Source organism: Aricia agestis, chromosome 1 (assembly GCF_905147365.1).
Source record: "Aricia agestis chromosome 1, ilAriAges1.1, whole genome shotgun sequence".
Classification (NCBI taxonomy): domain Eukaryota; kingdom Metazoa; phylum Arthropoda; class Insecta; order Lepidoptera; family Lycaenidae; genus Aricia; species Aricia agestis.
In genome coordinates this window covers 6514275-6536865 of record NC_056406.1, presented here as the reverse complement: position 1 = coordinate 6536865, position 22591 = coordinate 6514275, and the positions used below count along the sequence as shown (strand labels likewise).

General features: G+C 34.7%; 1 protein-coding gene across 1 annotated transcript in view; it reads right to left on the bottom strand.

The window, feature by feature from the left end:
* Positions 1-22591, bottom strand: part of LOC121726780 (transcription factor Sox-17-alpha-B) — a 108270-nt gene that overhangs the window by 47140 nt on the left and 38539 nt on the right. The window lies entirely within an intron of this gene.

Sequence of the window (22591 nt, the reverse complement as noted above, 5' to 3'; positions counted from 1 at the left end):
AAAGCGATTATCGAGTTAGGTAAATGTATTAATTATCCAGCGAGCGACAATAATCTTATTTATTTATGCTGATTACGGTATAATTTTGTACGTAGCTATTATTATAATTGTGCTCATTATTATAATACTTCGACTGAGATACCGAAGGGAATGTCTAAAGTTCAGCGCGTGTTTGGCGTTTTATACGCCCGTGTGTCAGCTCAAGCCGAGAAACATGACGCTGCCGCCGTTTTTGAGCAAAATATTGTACGTTAATTTAGCACAGGCTGGTCATTTATGGCGCTGCATTTTGCTCTTTTTGACCCCCTTAGCGCATATTCTCGAAAATTCTCCAAACGTTTTAAAATCACCTGGGGAGAGCGTGAATTTTCATTTTATGACTTCAGAATACTAATGTGAGTGTGCTTGAAACGACACCTCGATAGTGTGCTAAATAAGTGTGAAGAAGAAACGATATTATTATACGTAACTATAGAGTAACATATAGACACATATTGTAAACAGTTTCACAATTGGTTCAGCTATACGTTATTTATTTTTAAAAGTAACTTTAAGAAGAAGTTGAAAATTTGAATCAAAACAGGAGAAGAAATTAGAACTACAAACGAAAAGTAAGTAAGGTAGTTCAAACTTTTTCAGAAAACCAGCAACCTCAGGTATACCCTTTATCGCTTGAATGAAAAATTTAATACATTAAAGTTGGTTCATTGAGGCGAGATCAGTCTAAACACGGGTCGTGTTACCGTCGTCAGTGTTATAGCTCCCTGTATAAACATCGCCGTTGATATTAAAATACGCCCGTGAGACCGCAAATCTGCACTTGTATAATAAACTTGACTTATTTGTTATAAGTTGTGCAGGATCAATCGATCGGGCAGATAGTATGATGACAATCCCATGGGAACATATATTTCCCTAGAGAAGCCTATGTGCTTCCCCGTGCCTCAGTCTGTGCTTCATTAACATCATCTATGACAGCAGACAACAAAATCCTCTTAAGTTTTGATATTATAAGTGCGAAAGCGTATCTGTTTGTGTTATTTAATTGTGTCCAAACCACAATTTTTTTGATATAAGATTTAATACCTAGATATAGTAACTTGATGAAACTATTGAGTATCTTTGTGATAAAAACTTTTAAAACTTTTATACGTCTTTCCCGTGTTCTGAAGTTGAGTTTACCATTTTTTAACCCCCGACAAAAAAGAGGGGTGTTATAAGTTTGACGTGTCTGTCTGTCTGTCTGTCTGTTTGTCTGTGTGTGTATCTGTCCGTGGCATCGTAGCGTCCAAACGGGTGGACCTATCTTGATCTAGTTTTTTTTGTTTGAAAGCTGACATGATCGATTATGAAAATGAAAGTGGAGGTTTCATGTTTGGGCTCATATTAACGGCCTCATCGAAAAGGACATTGATAAAATATGGTAATCATGAGAATATGATTCTGTTGATAGGAATTAATATTCTGCACTATAACCGACACAAGTTTAAAAAGTATGAAATAAAATTAAATTAAGAAATTTAAAAAAACCCCCGCCAAACAACTTTAAAAAGTAATGAAATAATATTTACTGCCTTCAAGTTCAAATAATTCCTAACTTGTGTAAAGAAATATTTTAGTCCATAATTGTTGTCAAGGTGTGTCCGGGGACCGCTAATGTAGACATGTTTGATTTCACACAACAAGTTTAAGGATCAATTCACAGCGGACTGAATCGAGATAATCAGCGACTTGGCGGTTGTAGGTTGTAGTTTACTTAGCGGTCCCCCGACACACCGAGACAACAATTATGGACTAAAATATTTCTTTACACAAGTTAGGAATTATTTGAACTTGAAGGCAGTAAATATTATATTCATCCCAAATTAGTTTTCACTTTAAGAAACATGTATATTTAGTGTAGTTTGTAGTTATGTTATACATTGTACAATTGCTTATACATTTGCGACGTAGGTAAACACCGCGGGCTAGTAATTGCGCCAAATTATACAGCGCATTATAATCGCTTCGAGACTGTATCAATCAATTCAGTACGCCTTATAGAATTATTCCTCGTTAATTCTATCGAGAGTGTTACCACGGAAACTCGATTGATCTCAAGCTCGGACGATAAATGAAAACAGATTCGATTACATATTATTATCGTTCGATATATCTATATAGATTTATATGTTAAACTCGAAAACAACTTCAAATTAGGAACACATAAGTGTAGAATGTAGATTACTACAAAATTCTAGAATATAAAAATGTATCGATTTGTATAGAAAGACAATAAAAAGTTTGACAAAATATTTTAAGATATCAAAGCGATATATATGTTCAACACATAAATAATATTATGTAATGTGTTCAGTATTTTGAAACCGTTTAGAAAACGAGAAGACGCAATATCAGATGGGAAGCCACCGCGCACGCCCACATCGGAAGTAAGACAGTATATTTTGTGTGTATATAGATTATAGACAACCTGCAATCTGCATTCGTAACAACGAAGGAATGAGAATATAGAATAGCCTCTAAGTTACACGACGTTTAATTTTTTAGTAAAAAAATACTTTAAATTACTCAAAACTTGTCCATGTCACATACTCTGCATGTGACATAGGCTAGTTTTGTGTGCACATAATTTAAGATTTTTTAGGAGTTTTCTACCTTTGCAAAAAACAAATAGTAAATTTTCAAAAGTTCCTTGCTAATTTATATTAAACTAGCTGTTGCCCGCGACTTCGTCCGCGTTAGCATAGTAGATCACATCCCAAGTATTATAATTTATTGTACAAAAATATTCAATGTACAGAATTGACTTTCCTACGATTTTATTTTATATAGATGATCCGCGCGGCTTTGCTTGCGTAATTTATGAATTCCGCGCAACCGTACATTTTTCCGCAAAAAATAGCCTTTGTCCCTTCACGTGGTCTATTATATTCCTCTATTTCTTCGCTCTTAATAGTCTTAGCGTGATAAAATATAGCCTATAGCCTTTCTCGATAAATGGGCTATCTAACATTGAAATAATTCAAATTCAAATCGGACCAGTAGTTCCTGACATTAGCGCGTTCAAATAAGCCCTTTCAAATAATTTCCCCCGTTTTTTCCACACTTTTCTCTATTTCTTCGCTCCTATTGGTCTTAGCGTGATAAAATATTGCCTATAGCCTTTCTCGATAAATGGGCTATCTAACACTGAAAGATTTTTTCAAATCGGACTAGAGGGGTTAGTGCGAGTTTTATTCGATCATACGCATCGAGCACGTTAACGCGAATTTATATGGAATCAAAGCAGCGCCATCTACTGGCTGACGTGGATACTGCTTTGATCCCATATAAATTCGCGTAAACGTGCTCGATGCGTATGATCGAATAAAACTCGCACTAACCCCTTTGTAGTTCTTGAGATTAGCGCGTTCAAACAAGCCTTTTCGAATAATTTTCCCCGTTTTTTCCACACTTTCCTTTATTTCTTCGCTTTTATTAGTCGTAGCGTAATAAAATATAACTTATAGCCTTTGTCGATAAATGGGCTATCTAACACTGAAATAATATTTCAAATTGGATCAGTAGTTCCTGAGATTTGAGCGTTCAAATAAGCCCTTTCAAATAATTTTCCCCGTTTTTTCCACACTTTCCTCTATTTCTTCGCTCCTATTAGACTTAGCGTGATAAAATATAGCCTTTCTCAATAAATGAGGTATCTAACACTGAAAGAATTTTTCAAATCGAATCAGTAGTTCCTGAGATTAGCGCGTTCAAATAAGCCCTTTCAAATAATTTCACCCCGTTTTTTCCACACTTTCCTCTATTTCTTCGCTCTTGTTAGTCGTAGCGTGATAAAATATAGCCTATAGCCTTCCTCGATAAATGGACTATCTAACACTGAAAGAATTTTCCAAATCGGACCAGTAGTTCCTGAGATTAGCGCGTTCAAACAAACAAACAAACAAACAAACTCTTCCGCTTTATAATATTAGTATAGATTTACTATCGTAAATAGCGTATCGAAAACATATAGTAACGTTGTAAATAGTAATCTAATCGTATATTTAAGCAACTGTCACTAACGAAGCATGCGTGATTTATTTTATAGTGAGATAAATTAGTGATAAAACATTTATGCCAGCAGAATTACATTGAGAGCTGTATAATTTTTTACAGACGTGTTGCGATCGTGTGCCACTATATAATATACCTAGCAAGTTTAAAAAATAATCCTACGAGTTACGAGTAATTTTTGAATGTTTTTTTATATATTATGTTTAACTAGATTTGTAGTTTATAGGTATGACTGAATAATTAATACTTCCTATAGAACCTACTGCTAGAGTCCAATCATAGGATATAGAGGCACATTATAATATTATAGCCGCTTGGCTCTTTAAAACGCTCACAAAAACTTTTTGTAACTGGTTGAAATAAAAACGGGTCTATAGTAATTTTCGTGTGAGTGAAAGAGACTAGCAGATTAATTTATCGCGATCCCGTGGCCATACTATAGCTGACATGATTACATGGCACAAATTCACTATTCAGACTCGTATATTGCGTCTCTACTTGATTAAAGAAAATCAACTCCTTAACATTTTCTCCTTCTCAACTTCAACTAAAAATAAAATGATATAAAGTGTAAATTAAGATGGCTGCTGAATACCTATTTTATTTCACAACCGACATTGGCCTTAAGAAATAAGACTTAATTAGTTTTGCTGCGAATTATTACCCCATTTAAAATATATGCTGGCGTTTATGCAAAATTCGATTCATTTGCAATTGTATAAAGTTTATTTTGAATTTTATTAGCGAACGGTAGAGTTTGCTGACGTGAGTTCTGCGGAGGCAATATAGGTGACGTTGTATTGGATTTATAGAGGCGAATACTTAGCTCAGACTTGGTTACTTTGCTTAAAAATATACTTAGTGAATATGACGATTAAAAAAGTTTCAATAGTCAGATTTTACATGAAGAACGTCGACAAAATTGCTGCCTGAACCGTTTAAAACCTTCACAGCTTCACACTAAGTTGCTTGAAAATGGGGGTGTAGGATCCGAATTCAACGGTGTTGCTCAGAGCATTTCCATGGCATAAGTTCATTGTACAAAGCAGCTATGCAAACTTCTTTAAATTGTCAATTAGAATACAATCTTATTAAGTGGTCAATATAAAGGCAGCGCACATACTCCGCGTCGTATTTAAAACCGATTCATCACTAGTACAAATACAAGAACATTTTAACACTTAAGAGCATATTGGCGGTCAAACATGGCCAGCTATGTATAATGCTGCGTTTTGTATGCGCCGCGCGCGCCTTTCCCCGTATGGCCTGATGGACCCCAAGTGTCAAATAATAATAATGAAAAACCCATTAATTATCACGTTTACTGCTTTTAAATTGTTCAGTTTTTGCGAGGCAATTATGCGAGGTTTGGAAAAAGGTTGCAACTTTGTTTGATCCTGACAGTTGGGTTTAAAACTGAATGTTATGCAAGTAAAATCTCTTTATAATCAATTCATTTTAATTTTTAATGTAAGATTTTAAAACTTAGGATTCAGACCTCAGGAAAATCCCCGAAGTCCAAACGCTACTGATTTAGCACCATGTTTTGGCCAAGCCTAGCCTAGGTCTTCTATAATTCAAATTTAAAATGAGGAAATTAATATTGTATTTATTTCAAAACTCTGAGCCATATAGGTACTCTCGTAACATAAAATAATAAATTCAGTTTTAATATCTTAACGTTTTAGTATATCTGCAATTATGCATGTTTATTGTTGATACATCCATATGAACTCCGACCAACAAAAACATACTTAGTACTTAGGCCTCGATAAAATCGTCGTTGGCAAATGGCAAGTGTTAAATTGTTAATGTTTGCAAATGCGCCATTTATTATCCCCTGATCATTGGCGCCAAGGATCATTGAGAGCTCTTCCAAATATAGGGTCTATTATATAGGGTTTATGACAAGGAATTTACCTGTATTGAAATGGTTGAGTTATGGGATTCATTTAGCGAGGTAACTATTTTTATCAAGAGTATAAACATTTAAAAATGATATTGTAAAAAACATATTCAAAATAAACATAATATTTTGATTTTATTATAAAATTAGTTATTGGCTTTCAACCTTTGTTAAACTACGTTAAATTTAGTGGTAACTAAGGTTTAAATGGCCTATAATAATTAAGATGCACCTTTAGTTTCGTCACAAAAATGCTACTGGCTGGAAATTCTTCGCTAATTGGCGCAATTTTTAAACGATACGTCAAACGTCGTTGTGTTCTATTTTCGAAAATTAATTACTGGCTGGTTAGCCTTTGTTAAGGCGGTCATTTACGGTGAGTGGCGTATGACGTGTGACGCGCGTCGCCGCGGACGCGCCGTGAATGGCGGCCCTTTGTGTGCCTCTCTACGGTGACAGGAACCCGCGTGTTAGACATTGTATAATGAACTAGAAATATGGCCGCCCGCTTTTTGTCGCACCGAGAATTCACTGGAATTCAATAACAGCTATAATAATCCATCTGCGACACGACAGCTTGACACTATACGCAACAATACAACATTTTCAATTATTTTTTTAAAACTTAACAAGTTAAGCAATAAACTTTACATGATTTTATTAAGGAATTTCATGGTACTAGGCATAGTTAAATAGTTACTCGCTTTCTCAAATTATAGAAAACAAATGCTATCACCATAAATAATCACCTAAATTACCTTTGTCGGTCAGGCACGGTACGAAATCCCGGACATTTGGCCGAAATGTAGTTATTTTCCCGGACACCTCTTAAACATATTTACGATTACGTCTTGCCAATTTTTACTAAAACATCTTTCTTTTTCAATAAGAATTTTAAAAAATCTGATTATCTCATTTCTCAAGGTCTTGAATTCGTACTTGATTTTGATCAAAGAAGAAAATTAGCGAGTTTTCTCGTATAGCTGCATGAATAAAAGTTGGATTTCTCTCAATAAAAGTGTCCGGATTTCACCCGGACTACACTTTCAAAAACCCGGTCTGACGGTCCCCGGACGCCCTTCAAACTAGGACAAATCCGGGGAAATCCGGACGGATGGCAGCCCTATACATGTGTTACATAGCTCTACAACTTCTACAAGTAGGTAAAATTTTCCTGCCCTAAACAATTATTGAGCTTTTTAAGCTCAACGTACGGTTCATGATTCATGTTATTAGGCTCATAAAATACTCTTGTTTTTTAGTTGTCTCTACTTAAAATAATGTGCACATCAGCTGTGTAATGTGATACCTAGTAAATATACTAAAAAAATACAATAGATGCACCAGTTGTATCGGAATATTCTGCGGTGGTTTATTTGCATCTTATTAGTTGTGATTAGCGTGACTGATAAGTTAAGGTCGCTCTAATTATAACTCTTGAGGTCGTAATAATCTGTAATCCTTGAAAATAATGTGTTTAAGTGATATTAAGATTTATGATATCTTATACTCTACCATTATAGGACCACAAAAATGTTATATGCTTTAAAAATATCAAGTAATTTTCCTCTTGAATTTTATTAGGTATATGAGAAGCTGGCGAACAAAACATGATAGTCCGCGAGAAAAAAAATAACACAGTGGTTAAAAAACTAGTATCAACTATAACTACTGAACTATTCCCGTTTTGCTTGAAAATGGTCTTTTTAAAGCCTTTTTAACCGGTTTTGATTGAAATAATTAACAGGAAAGACGCAGATGGGTCAAGAGAAGACGATTCAAAAAAAAAACTTTTGCACTCTGGTGGACTTGTCCAATTTTTCGTAAAATAAAAGCTCTCCAGCTCCTCATATATAGTTACATACGGATAGAAATTGATCTTTATTTCCAAATAGAGTTAAAAATTTGTAAGCTATATCTGTTTCAACTTTCAACCCTATAAGCTCCTTGATTCATGATAATAAAATTGATAATGATAACCCTGATAAACTTCTGGCAATACCAGACTCAAGTTTATTAGGGTTGTCAATCTAATAAGGACAATAATTAGAAGCTAACGATTGTAGACAAGTTTCACGGTAGAGTACTCCACGTAATGTAGATCTCGGCGGAGAATCGCTTTACATTCGCAGCTAATGGGCCGTGGCACAACTTTCCATTGCCACAGCAATGGCACAGCATTCCAATCTTATGCCTGGGTTTCTTATTTAAAAAAATATTATAAGAAATGACGTGCTTTCTGTGCTTTATAGTACAGATTTTTTTATGAAATAAGGGGCAAACGAGCAAACGGGTCGCCTGATGGAAAGCAACTACCGTCGCCCATGGACACTCACAACATCAGAAGAGCTGCAGGTGCGTTGCCGGCCTTTTAAAAGGGAATACGCTCTTTTCTTGAAGGTTTGTAGGTCGTATAGGTCCGGAAATACTGCCGGTGACAGTTTGTTCCAGAGTTTTACAGTGCGCGGCAGAAAGTTACGCGAGAAACGCACGGTGGAAGACTGCCACTCATCAAGGTGATGAGGATGGTATATTTTTCGCGTGAGACGATGGCGAAAAGTTGCATGTGGAATGATTCCGAACAATTCCTTAGAGCACTCCCCGTGATACAACCGATAGAGGATGCAGAGTGAAGCTACATCTCGGCGTAATTCCAGGGGGTCCAAGATGTTTGAAACACTATGGCAGTCAACAATTCGAGCGGCCCTTCGTTGGAATGAAATGAAAATCCAGAGGGAGCAGTTGGTATTTTGGCGCCCCTGCCCAGAGATGAGAACAATATTCCATATGTGGCCGAACCTGCGCCTTGTAGAGTTGTAGGCGCTGGTACGGACTGAAGAATTGTCTCACCCTGTTCAGAACACCAAGCTTCTTCGAGGCTAACTTGGCCTTACCCTCTAGATGGTATCGAAACTGTCAACTAGACTTCGCTTGATATGTTAACGCCAAGTATTTCAATGCTAGGGGAGATGGTTAAAGATGTGCCCTCAAAACGAGGTTATACGACCATTGGTGACTTTTTAGTGGTGAACGCGGAGACTTGTGTCTTGGCGGGGTTGAATTGGACCAAGTTACGTCTACCCCATTCAGAGACCTTCTCCAATGAATTCTCCACCTTAGACACAAGTTCGTTTCGAGTCTCAATGACATTTAGCCGAGAAATATTGGGGGAGCCATTATATACAGCATCACCTGTACTATCATCCGCATAGCAATGAATGCCGTTGGCCTGTAACATGTCATTGATATGCAGTATAAATAGGATAGGCGATAGCACACAGCCCTTAGGGACACCAGCATCAACAGACTGAGTTTCCAAGCATTCGCCGTCAACTACGACCTTTATGCTTCTATCTGCTAAGAAACTTGTGACCCACTTGCATAATTTCTCGGGCAGCCCGTATGATGGTAGCTTTGATAGCAGCGCTTTATGCCAAACCCGATCAAAGGCCTTCGCAATGTCCAAACTAACAGCCAATGCCTCTCCCTTCAACTCAATTGCCTGAGCCCAACGATGAGTTAGGTATGCCAAGAGATCACCAGCCGAGTGACCCTTACGGAACTCGTACTGTTTGTCACTTAGTAAGTAAGAATTTTTGTGACTAGGATAGCCTAGTCACAAAAATTCTTACTCCCACGAATAGTCGTGGGTTAAAAACAATGAATCTACCTTCTAATATATATTTTTTGTCACTTCAGTGATTGTATACAAACTTCTTGTGAATTTTAGGTTTTTAATGTAGGCAACTTTCTAGATTGCTATCTCAAGGATAGTCACAACTTTCAAATATTGTACGATTAAGTAGCAAACCCCAATTTCAGCGTAGTGTCGGAATAACTGAATAAATTAAATCTCAACACCTTTCTACAGCTTTTACAGTAAGGAAATCAATTGTCACGCTAATTTGAGCCTTATTAGCATAATAATAAAACGATCTAACGGTTTTGGGAGTACTCTGAGATACAGCTTGGCCAGTTGTACTCGTAATAAATAAGATTCGTTAAACCGACTCCCATTCGAACCTCCCACTCGGTTAATGGTAACGGTACCGATTTTAGCGATCCGCTAAGGAAATTCTATGCGAAGATATTTTGATTTAATTGCCTGGATATCAGAAATATAGTAGGTAAGTGATTGGTTGTTGTGTTAGAGTTGTTGATTCTCAAACAATAGGAATAGAAGCAATTAAATAGTAATTATTGACAAGACGTACTAAAATTAATACGTTTGTTATACAAAAGATTTGATTAGCAGGGAACTAATCAATGCCACTGTTAAAAAGATAAACTGTCTTCTGTCCAAAAAAAAACTCAGAAACCTGGAATTATAGAACTAAAAATACTACACAATAATATTTAAATGGTACATAATTCTAAATCAGCAAAAACGACAGTTTCGAATTAAAGATTAAATCAGAGTAGCACCAGTGAACAACCTCGATAATCTTTGGCTGTTGGGATGATTGCCTATTACTTTTCGTGATGACGTTGAAAAAATCAGGCGGCTCAAACGCTTGACGAACGCCTACGCAGAGCTGTTCGAAATTCAAAATCCAAGCTCATTTGCAATTCAAAATGGACGTCGAGTGACGTAGCAGGAAATCGAGTTACTCTGATAAGTAAAATAAAATATTAAAATCTTAGAATGTTGTCAGTGGTTCTGGCTTGGAATTATTTTTAAAGATATTTAAGACCGCGCTTCTTTTTTAACAATTTTCATAACGATTTCGATAAAAGTTCAGTGAATTAGGTATTTTCTCTCAAGTGTTTCAACTTATCTTTAGTAGGTAGGTATGTAAATTATTTATTAGTGTATAAAATAGAAAACACAAGTGTTCATAATCAACAAGCCAAGATTAGGATTTTTCTTTTTTAGATTTAAAAAAACCTCATTTTTTAAAGGTTTTTTTTGTATAGAATATAGATATATAGATAAAAAACCATAGTTTGCGTTTAAAAACATCGTGCAACAACTTATAAGGCATTAGGTAAAAATGCTGTAAATAATTAAATTCTAGACAGCACTAAAAACGTAATGATATCAGTTAGGTATGAGAATTCGAAACTGGTCATAAATTATTTTTAATTAATATAATTAATTAAATTTTACGTAAGAAAACGTGATTCTGACGTTGAATTAATTAAAAAGATAATATATATTTACTAATCAGTCGTGTGAAAATACATAATAAATTACTAATTAGTTTTGTTTTCAATTGCAGCAAAGGCAGAGACGCAACTGAATTTTCCAATTTTTTTTAAGTGAAAAAGTAGCGCAGATAATGTAGATTAGTCTGACGGGTTTTATTTTCATCGATACGGGGACACAATTAGTGTCGGGACAGTCAAAAGGCCGATATCGATAAATTAACTCGACATACGAAGACAAAACGCGATGCTATCACTCGCACCGCTTTTGCGACTCCTTTTAAAATTCAATTCTATCTCGGATCGAGTCGGTACAAAAAGACCAACATTTTTAATGCTCTCGTTGATATGGCCGTGCTTATTTATATAGGTGACCATAGCAAACAGTAAATAGGTGACAGGCTAAAATGTTCAGAGATCGTTAATTTAACTGTAATAGTTAATAATACTATTTTAATGACAACAGAACGTAACATTTCAGAATTTTTTATTGATTCATTTAAATTTCTGGGTATTCTATTCGTTACTAGCCAATTAAACCTGCCTCTTTAACTACTCCTTTAATGACTAGAAATTAATTTTGGTAAGTAAGTTCAACGGAATCAAGTCGTGGGAGAAATTCTGAGGGTAGTGATATTTTGTAACTCTAAATTATCCAAGATAAGTCATGTGGGGCTTTCATGCTTTAAATGGAAAAAGCCTTCTTAATACAATATAGGTATAAAACAAATGAAAATTTTGATAGTATGACTTGACCACAACGAAACCACATACCTATATAACCACAGACCACACTTACACAGCGACTTCAGAATATTGCTTAGCAAACCTTGCCTACCTAGCCTATGTATTTTCTAATTAGAATATTTTGACAGGGATATCGATTGCATCCCTATCAATACGGACATAAATGGTTTAATTCGTGCGCGCGCGCAGGGCGGTCATTGGTCGGCGCGCGCGGGCGTGATTGGCCGAGCGCGCGTCGGCGAGCACAAAGCGCGGAGAGGCGGCGACCGGCTACAGAGGCTGCAATTGTCAATTTACCTGTCCATTGGACACTATGAATATGGATGCGCACTGTTTATGCGCCCGCTCATTGACAGTATTCAAATGTTTCGAATATTTAAGTCGCTTTTTAATGCTGCGCCCGATGCAATTTATTATGTAGAGCGCGTGACAGCTTTATATTTTTCGTATATAAGCATTTTCCGGTAGTCAGTGGCAGTCGAGATGTATTGACGTTTCCTACCAACCTTGCTGAAAGTTCATTATACTAAATTATGCGTTGAACATTTAAAATTAAAGAAACAAATGATGAGCTCTTGTTACGTAGTAACTAGTACCTAACTATTTAGTAAGTACCTAATATGTTAGTCTACTTCTATATAAATGAAATTATCAAAGATTCATGAAAGATTGAAGTAAAGCAAATTGAACCATATTCAAGGGCGAAAGAATCTATTTCAATCAGGTAACTTGCTTCAGAGAGATCGGTAAATGGGAAGGTAACACCTAGTATAATAACTTACAATCAATTGGTTGCAATGGGACACGAAAACACCATAGTTTAAATAAATGCAATTGCTTAGCAATTACTTGAGATCCAAAGAGTACTTAGAAATGTATGAAAGAGCAAATTCAGCCGGATAAAAAATAGGCTTTCAGGAAATTTTCTAAAAAGAATTCGGAACCGTATCTGTATTCTGTATCAATACACGCTGCTCTGAATGTTCTGGTATATTAATTAATATTTATACTTCCCATTACAATTATTGTTATTCTATCCTCATTGCACACTAAATATGTTAAACAGCCGTCATTGATTGAGGAAAATCCTGTGCCATACAAAAAGTGTTTGCAAAATATTTAAAATTTAAATTCGAAAATTCGTGGAAAACATTATTATGATGCACCATCAATCGAACGTCAATGACTTATTAATATTCAAATGAAGCCATAAATATATTAATTTATGCCGGTTTGTTAAAAATAATCATATTGCTGAAAATTTTTAATCTACCTTTACTTCTCATATTATATCTACCTATTGATAAATAACTAAGTACCTTATAATTTTACGATCAACTCTATCTAAGAACAAGAATGTATCTATCTATAATGTTAATAAGAAATAAGAACCAATTACCCTTATTAAATAGTAATAATTATTATAGCCTCAAAATTATTACATAGACATTAGATACAATATCACTAATTTGGCTGTTTGAAAAGTTAACTATTACTCCTATTAATTGAAGAAAGAAGAAAAAAGAAAAAGAAGAAACAGTGAATTGCTCAAATACGCATGATGTTATAATAATATAAAACACGTTTCTCGATATGTAAACTTCTGCAGTAGCGCTTCTGACAATTTATTTATTTATTTATTTAAATCAGGCTACGTAAAAATAGAAGCCTACCTACCTACCAAATACATTGGTATATTGTTAGAAATAGAAGTTATGATTTTTAGTTCATAAATAAGAAAAATCTTATTTCAATTTAACATTCAGAAACAGGAATTTGAGACACAGAGTATTTAAATCATAAAACTATGACAAAAATAAATAACAAAAGAATCTAACTAAATAACAAAAAAATAACAGACTAGAAAGTTAGCAGCTCCTAAGCTAGGTAGACTGATGCTGATGATAGTAGTATGAAGTAGATAGTGAAAAAACATTTCTCAAATATGGAACTTGGAAATGATGATTCACCGGTCAGCAGTCAGCATGCCTCATTGTAGGACATTGTTTGACATCGCAAATGTTAAACATCGGACACGTAAATTATACAAAACATTTTAACATATTTTTATAATAAGCAGCAGCTTGCTAGCAGTGGATCTAAAAATAAAGCTGAAAAAATGAAAACAACAACAAAAATAAAGAATCATGAATGTAAAATTAAGTAGTAGAGTTGTAGATGAAGCCAGTTAAGAGATATTTTATCTAATTTTATTTGGATATTTATACTAGAACTCAGTGGCGACTGGCGACGATTGATTTTCATTCAAAGGAAAACTCTAGCTTATAATATTATTATGTTGTCGATTTCGAAGAAGATTTAACCTTTAACGTCACGGGCGGGGTCTACGCAGACCCCACGTGCTGTTTTTTGACCGTATTTTTTTTAATTGGCAAGTTACGATCGCACGTTTTCGGCTAGTCTCAATGCAATACGAGGTCTTTCAGTGAGTAAAAGACCGCCGCTCCTCTGCTAAGAAAAGTTACATTTTTGCTTATGTGGGGATACCTGCAGACCCCACCCGTGATTTAACGTATATACTTTTTTCACATTGGTTATAGGTTTATTTGTTTGTTTCCTTGAATGGGGTATATATAAATGGAAAAATTTGTTGCTGACCAAAAGAAAATCAAGTAGCACAAATCATATTATACAATTTTAATGACTCTGAAAGTTTTCGAAAACATTTTGGAAGAGTTAGTGATAGCTAGACCTAGTGCACCAAAAATGAAGCGAAGATGCTATTTTTGCCCCAGAACTAATTATTATTGTCCGTAAGCGTTTCTATAAAACTATTTGCAAGCCTCATTCAGTAAAATAATTTATTACTTACCTTGCCTACTCATGAAATAATTTTAGTTTAGGTTAGTACTTTTCAAGGATTAACAATTTTTTTTCTGTCATGTTAAGTGTTAATTTTTCTTTTGATTACTTATTTTCAAGTCTTATTTTATTAGAAAAAAATAGTAAGTTAGTTAGAAGTAGACATTTTTGTTGAATTTTAATACATTAAACATGTGCCCGAAAAATTCCTTGCAAGAGATTGGTTAGTTCACAAAAATGTTCTTTACTGTCTAAATAATGGTTACTTTTTTATTTATAAATGATTTTCATGAATAAAATAATATCTTTTCTTATAATACAAAATGGGTTTTAAAAATTATTAAACAAATCTGAATTTATATGTATATTTATATTGGGGTACTTCTAGACCCCACGCGTGACGGAACGTTACCCAAAACAACGCGTGTATTTAAAGGTTAAGGATATTTGACTAGTGCCAACATAATAATACGAGTATGTTATAAATGAAACAATAGGAATGAACTTACATTATATATAGGAAGACCACATCACTGAACTAAGGCTATTGGTAAACTTGCCAGCATAGTGCATACACACTTTTTGACTTTGACAGTTGACTACGAATGACAAAATTCACGTGTGTTCAGACCAAGATTTTTTTTAAATTGTTACTTCAGGTGGTAATTTATTGTAAACCGCATGTTAATTAAAGCACAAGGCACAAGCACACATTGTTAATCTGGACCCACCTTTAGTCAACGCAAGTCCTGTGCCGATGCTAAAGATCCTGTCATGTGACATATCAGCGTACCTAATCTATTCAGATCCTAACTACCCGGGTTAAGGAAGCTAAAAGTTGTTAAGGTAACATAGCTAGATAAAAAAATAGACATTGACATGCTATGACATGGTACAAACAACAAAGGCAGTTATTCAAACAGTGACAATTTATATCTATATGGAACATTTTAATACATTAATATTTAATGGGACACCATGTATGTGAGTTGCCAAACTTAAACCGATATGGCAAAGCGACTATTCAGACTTGTAAATTAGTAGTACACCTTAATGTTTTACGCACATTGATGTAGTAAAAATTGAAATATTTTTTGCAAGTATGGAAACAATCAGATACATGAACAAAGAAGATTTACCTACTGTGCCTTGTTTCTTAAACATGTAAACTCCTGTAGCGCTTCTGAAAAATACATTGTCATAATATTAGATTAGGCATTGTACAGTTCATGAAATATAAGTTTGCCTCATCCATGTCCCAGGATAGACTAAAACAAACGGAGAATCCCGTGACGAGCATATATTTCGTCTATTACCCGCCCATATTTGACGTTGACTGTTCATGCTGTAAACAGCTTTGCAACCATGGTTATCCACGATGGTCCAACGAAAAGATGGTGCCCTTCAATAAATTATATTTAGATACATGGACATGAGAAACTTGTCAATATCTTCGTCATCTTATTTTTGTGATTAAATGTTTTTTTTCCTTATCATTGCTGATGTCGTGTTAACTGTTTGTATATGCATATGGCAAGCTATAACTGAAAGCACTTAGTCATATAATGTGTCACACCATGAAGCCACATAAAATCGATCAAAGAAATCGTTGCTCATGAGTAATTGATCGTTTATCTTCTTGGAAAAGTATGACATTACACACGTCAATTGTCACCAAAAGCAGCACCGACGGGGGTCGAAGACGACCGAACAAAGCCGAAGACGCACAAACATGGCCGCACGCATTCCGATTGCATCTAATAACCTCAAAATCAAATGCAAAATGGCGTATTGAAATCACGCCGCTTCGTTTAGCATTCCGACATGCCATAACAGAATACGCATTTTCATTTGGGGCTATTGTCTTCGTAGATATAAGTATCGATTTCAATAAATAAATTAATCGTATTCCATTGCAAATAGCATCAGTTTGGCACGCGCCGGCAGACGGCCGGTGAATCGATAAGTCGGTGTACTTGTACGGTGCGTTTGGTTATTACTGACTTTATTTCGTTTGACTCATGTCGCTGTACGTGAGCTAGGGCATTAACTTCTATGCGATTTTTATACGCCATACATATATGTAATTGAATCGTTTTGTTTATATGCAAATTCGTTTGAGCAAGCGCAGAATTTATTTGTAGTACCTGATCTAATTGATAAAACAAAGCGTACGAGTGAGTACAAATGTATTGGACATTTCAGACTATAAAATTCAAATGAGATCTTTATTATAGGTACCTATAAGATTTGCAAGCCTGATACCGACGTATGTGTAGCCCAGAGCCCTATAAATATTGAGTAAGTACCAGATACGCGTCTGTTAATTGTAAAGTCATTTAAAGGCATTCAAAGACGTTCAAGGTGAAACAACCAAGATAAAACCTAATATTAAGTACAAAATATATAACACAAAATTATTATCCTAAAGTTTATTTATAAAATAATTTGGAACTTAGACATTAGCACTTTTTTCAATTTCCCAATTGGAAAATTAAAAGAATTAAGTCATAAGTTAAGACTTATAAGTTATAATACTTATTCGATTGATACACACAGTCTATCTATGGCATTAGAGCTATAAATAATTCTAAATAAGTTGCTCAACAAACGTAATATTGTCTCAGAGTTGTGACAAATTATATTATACAGTGAGACAATTTTAATGAGTCACGTTATAAGTCTAGACTTTGTCGTCCATTTAATTAAATCGTTTTGAAAAACGAACACTTTTTCATTAATACTGACGCGGAGGGAATGTATGATTACCGAGAAGGTTTGACGCCAGTCTGCCGCTGGCAACACGACCTGTGGACGATCAAGATTGTGCAGACGCACTACAACTAGATGGAACTTTTTATTGTCAGGCTGAGATTAATAAAAAAAGCAGTAATTTAAAGTGTTTATAAACATTATAAATTGTTACTGTTATAAAATAGAAAACAAGGGAAGAAACCAGAGAAAGAAGAAGGTCAGAAGGATAAGTAAGATTATTTTTCTTGTAGCAATACAATATAATATGTATTCATATCGAGCTTGGATAAACACAGATAAACAGCTTGGGTCTCTAGACCAGAATAAGTATAGATAAGTAGTAGTTATGTAAGAGATAATCATGAATTTTCAGTTGGTGACCACTTACTAGGAAGTTTCGAAATTAGATTGTTAAATGTGATGCTATGAAGTATTAGCATAAATTGCTTATTCTGATCAGACATAAATTAGATTGGGGCAATCGACTGCGTCGATTATCTCTTGATCAATCGATCGGCGGTATCGATTAATTCGCAATAACAATTTGTCGTCGGCACTCATATCTATCGAGTATTCGCCTACTTACTACAAAATAATGTATTCGACGCTCGAACCTTCGTAGCGGCACTGCGTAGGCGCACACATACACCGATTTATCAATCTTGATCATTTCTTATATTTTTTACGTTACGTGACCTTTTTGCATTCTTTTAAAATGTCTAGAGGGATCACATTTTACAGTAAAATGTAAATTAAAATCTTTAATTTTATTTATTGATCTAAATAATAATAATATTTATATTCATATAATTTTAACCATAGTCTATAGTAATGAGGAAATTGATAATTTAGTTCTCAAACAAATTTAACGACTGTCAAAATAATATTGTGACGTCCTGTAACAAGTCTTTGGTTTTCCCCGTGGTGAATGAAACGTTCGTTTTCCTTCTCCTACATTTCATTCAATGCCTTTTAGGGCATTCAAGGGATAACAAACATTAAAAACAAAACCATCAAGACTGTTCAATATTTTACAAGCACAATCAAAAGTTGGCGCAGCGTTATGGATATATAAATATAGTAGGCCCGAGCAGTCGTGACCCTATTGCGTCTGTGACTCATAATCGAGGCGCGTGCGCAGCTTTGACGTTTTCCATTTTGCATGTCTGCCATCAAATTCTACTTTAAATATTTTTTTACTAAATATTTTTTTAGATATTTCAGCAGAGGTCGTTGAGTCTTGCATAGCCTGATTCGTTGGATAGATATACCTGAATGAAATGCAGTAGTAAAAGTAAAAATTATTAAATTTAACTTGACGTGATAATACAGCAGCTGATAAAAATTAGTTTTAAAAGTGGACGAATCTAAACACAATCTAAGTTGCTACAAGTAAATAACATTGAAATAATAAAGGTAAAAAAATCAAGTGAACAAATATAGATGCAAATAATAATGACATATTTGATGAAGGCGGCAACAGAAGTCTAGGAATTACAGGTACTAATATCCTATCTCAGATACTGAGATCCTACTCTCCATTTAATTATTCATTCGGAACAAAGCTCGTATAGACTTATAGGGTTCACATCAAAAATGGTTGCGCTACAGGTTTGACACATAATTTGCCTAATTATACATTAGAGTAGTATTCTGGTAATTTTAGTCAGAAACGTCAGATGTAGTTGGATTAACGAGTCAATTATACGCGGCGTGGGTACGGGTCCTATTATTGGGTAATTACACAGTGCTAACTGATACCTAGTTAAGCGTTGCGCTTGCATACATTGTGTTAGATGAGGCAATACTGTCAATCAACCGCAAAGCGAAACGTTAAAAGTATCAAAGTTGTTGTAGGAGTATATCGTGTACTTGAATTTGGAACACTGTTTTATTTATTGCATTTTGAATTTCGAAAACTTTTGCTATCATAAAGGATGTTAATCAAAATATGTTAATTGCTTTGTGTGAATGATTTCGGAAAAAAATATTTCAGAAAAAATGTCATAGTTTATCAAAGGATGAGATACAAATAAAAGATTCACTAATTCTATCATGTGTAGTTGATCAAAATAATGTTAGTACTTAGATGAAAGTTTTGTGAACGAAGTTCATTCCATCATTTACAGTCAGTAGAAAGTTGGCATACTGTTAACCGTTTCAAATGCGGTCATATCACATTTCTCTCATTACTAAATTATTAAACAATGAACTCTTGATTAACTTACTACTCGCTCAACCTAATTACTTTAACTGCTAAATTTCGAGCTACAACACTTCGTTATTATTATTATCTTGTTTCATATCTAGTAGTTTTTTTCAATTTAGCGAAGAGATTCAGCGATAATCTTATAATTATGCCATTTTATCAGTAGACATATGGCGCGCGGCGCATAGTTTATCTCGTCGCAAACAATCTGCGCAGATATTTTCCTCCGGGATAACCTCCCAAGTTGATGCGTCCTCATATCAGATTTTCATATATAGTCAAACCGATTTAATTTAAATCGAGGTCGGGCGATTATGATCCATACGGCCTAGGTAATAGCACGCGTGCATGCGCACTGGATAGCTGCGGCAATCGTTATCAGATGTGACACACGGAATTAATTGTATTATTATTGTCAACGTGTTTAGAATTATTATTAGCCGGTCGGTCGCTTTTTGTCCTGTTTCCGAGAACTTAATTCGTGGCTATTCTACTGAGTGCTCTAACATTCGAGGAACTGTCTCACTTGTCTAGTTCTTCTTAAAATAGTTTCGCTACTGGAACAAGCACTAGTACTTTTCCGTTACGTTAATCGTTGACAGCCGAATATATTCTTCTTTATAATTATTGAATGCAATTTAGCGACAACAAACAAAAGTTATGCTATTCTTGGTATTTTGTAAGTCGGTGATATAGGTACATTATACATTTATAACTATCAAAAGACACGTTAAAAATAAAACAATATATACCTAAGTGTTAATCTGTATCTTCCGAATGAAAGTGTCTCACTTTCAAATATCAAACCATTTAAGTTGAGGACAAAAAGTATGATTTATTTCTTGTGTTATACACATCTAGATAATATTACCATAAGCCGAAGTGGTCGCCATATTTAGAGCGGCGTAAAAAGTTGCCAGCCTCCAAAAACGGATGGCGCTTGCGCAGACCAAACGCTATAGTGGGAAATACTTAAGATATGCTACTGTAGTGATTTTAATTACTCGGACATTGTAGTGAAAGGTATTTTTCCTACCTCTGTTGTTATTATAATACTCAACAAATGTTTTTCTTTCCTCTGACGTCTGAATAACCACAATATGTTCGCATGCGCAGAAAACGTTAGGATTTGTATTAAAAATTTGGTGACATGGTTTGATCGGTTTGATCCATACTTCCATACCTCCATACTAATATTATAAATGCAAAAGTGTGTCTGTCTGTCTGTCTGGTGAGGTACCAGACAGACAGCCCGCCCTTCACGCCCAAACCGCTGAACCAATTTTGTTGCAATTTGGTATGGAGATACATTGAGCTTCAGGAAAGCACATAGCATACTTTTTATCCCGGAAAAATGTATGGTTCTCGCACAATAAAATTTTGGCGCAACGAAGTTGCCAGCATAATCTAGTACATTATTAAAATATACGTATAATATGTTTTATTGCTATATCTTATGTTGTTAAGTCAGTAGCACTTATTTCACCATAGGCCTGCCTATTTCCTATTGTCTGATACCCTACAGTATCTTATTAGAGTATATGATATACTGATAGTCTACCAAGCATCTTATTAAAGCTAGACTAGTATTTACAATATAGTCTACAAGGGCAGTCGGTGGCGGGGCGGTGACATGCGAGATTTTGTGCGCAGTCACTAATGCACGATCAAGATTACATCGTGTCCAACTTCAGGGAGTAGTTTAAAACGATCGCTTCAAAACTGGATGTAACTTGTAACTTGCCTTAATTTTAGCTTTGGATAATTTTCGGAAGAAAATACCTAAAGACGCTTAAAAAAGTTTTAGGAGATGCTTTTGAGGGAAGGCTTGACAAATTTTGGAAGACCCTTCTGAAAAACCGGCCAAGTGCGTGTCGGACCACGCGCAATATAGGGTTCCGTAGTACCGCTAGTTTTTTAATTTTTTTGTGTGGTTAATGATTGTACATTTATTACGTGTTTTACACTATTAAAACATCATCTTAGTCATGTTCAAAGGAATTTGAACGTAAAGTTCCTTCATACTTCGCCAAATACCTTTATTTAGTTGATCGACTCAATAACTTATGAAGTCTTATTAGCCGTGATAGCTTTCCTTTTAAATTCAGCCTTCACCGTTTGAAAAATCAGTTATCGTAACCATGATACATTTTGTCAAATAATGTGTTATGCACGGACGTAAAAAAAACAGTGTTATGGTTGTCTTTTAAAATGGCTATGGCAAAATATAAAAAGAAGAAAAAATTCTTGCTGATGTTTTTTATTCAAAATTAATTAGCACATTTGTGTCCCAACTCCAAATACAGTTTACAGCTGCAGTAATACTAGGACCTAACTGTTATGAAATTAAAGACAAAACCAAGGAATATTTGGTTTTATTCCAAATAAATTGTTGTACATATTTGTCAGTATGAAAAGGTATGACAATATTAGTTGTTGATATTAATAGACAATTCGAGAGATGCTGAAAAAGGTCTTAATGTACACTACACTAACTGATAACTGAAATAAATAATGACTCAATCATCAACGTATCAATTTAATACGGGATATTTATAATACTAAATAAGGCTAAAGAATTTTATGAAAGAGAATTGCACACATTCTAGCACGCACACGGTATTTTTAAATTGAAATCATGTCATAACATTTTTTATTGAAATAATAATTAATAATTATTTAATAAGCGCGAATGCTTAACATTTTAAAAAGGGTAATCATGAGATGACCTTTTCTTGAAATTGCTAATAAATCATAGCAAATAACAAGTTACGACTTCCTTGTGATGATGAGTTAATAGTGATGATACCTATATACAATGTGTAACAAAAATAAGTGATTATCACTTATTTTTAACTTTACTTTGTAAAGAGCTGCTACTTTCACAGTGAAGTGTACGTGTTCCTTGTAGAGACAAGGAACACGTACACACCCTAAAGTACTATCAC